The sequence below is a fragment of the Chrysochloris asiatica genome, unplaced genomic scaffold (genome assembly GCF_000296735.1).
Source record: "Chrysochloris asiatica unplaced genomic scaffold, ChrAsi1.0 scaffold00113, whole genome shotgun sequence".
In the NCBI taxonomy this organism is placed as follows: Eukaryota; Metazoa; Chordata; class Mammalia; order Afrosoricida; family Chrysochloridae; genus Chrysochloris; species Chrysochloris asiatica.
The window spans coordinates 6,410,435-6,411,118 of NW_006408631.1; positions in this window are offsets into that span (position 1 = coordinate 6,410,435).

Consider the following 684-nt stretch of genomic DNA (forward strand, 5'->3'; position numbering starts at 1 on the left):
TCAAGAAACAGAACAGATACACATATATTTTAAAAACATGAACAAACCATTAGAGGATGAGATCTGAAATCAAGAGTGATTTCAGTTTTGGCAGCTCTTATTATTATTATTTTTTGTCTTTTTTAATAATGTAAGCTTCTTAAAGACTGCAGCAGGATCACTGGCTCTCATCTTCGAAATAAGAAGTAATGAATAAAATAAGAAAACTTACCCCCAAACCCCACTCCACCCTCCACAACTTGAACAGATATTCCTGCTCCCCACACCCTCTGCCACCATGATAAAAATATGTATACTTTCAGTAACAATTAAGAATTCATCTTTATCTCCTACCTGCCTCTCATTAGTGAAGTTTAAAATCATGATTTTTAAAAAGACATCAAAACTCCTGTATATAGATAATATAAGGTCATATTAGAGAACATTTTTTTTTAAGTGAAGGCAAGGAAAGAAGCAGTAGTTTTTAATTAAAACCTCTCTGCACTTTCTGATTACTATTCAACTTATTATTTAGCAAAAGACATAATGTTTTCAGTGTTCATCTTAAATAATCCTGCTTTACCACTGTGGTATGCCTTCCATTAAAATGAAGAAAGGGAGCAGTTAATGCAATGATTAATTTAACATGGCTTCCATTGGAGTCTGGGGTGGGGTGTGGGTGGCAAAAAAGAAAAAAAAAAAAGA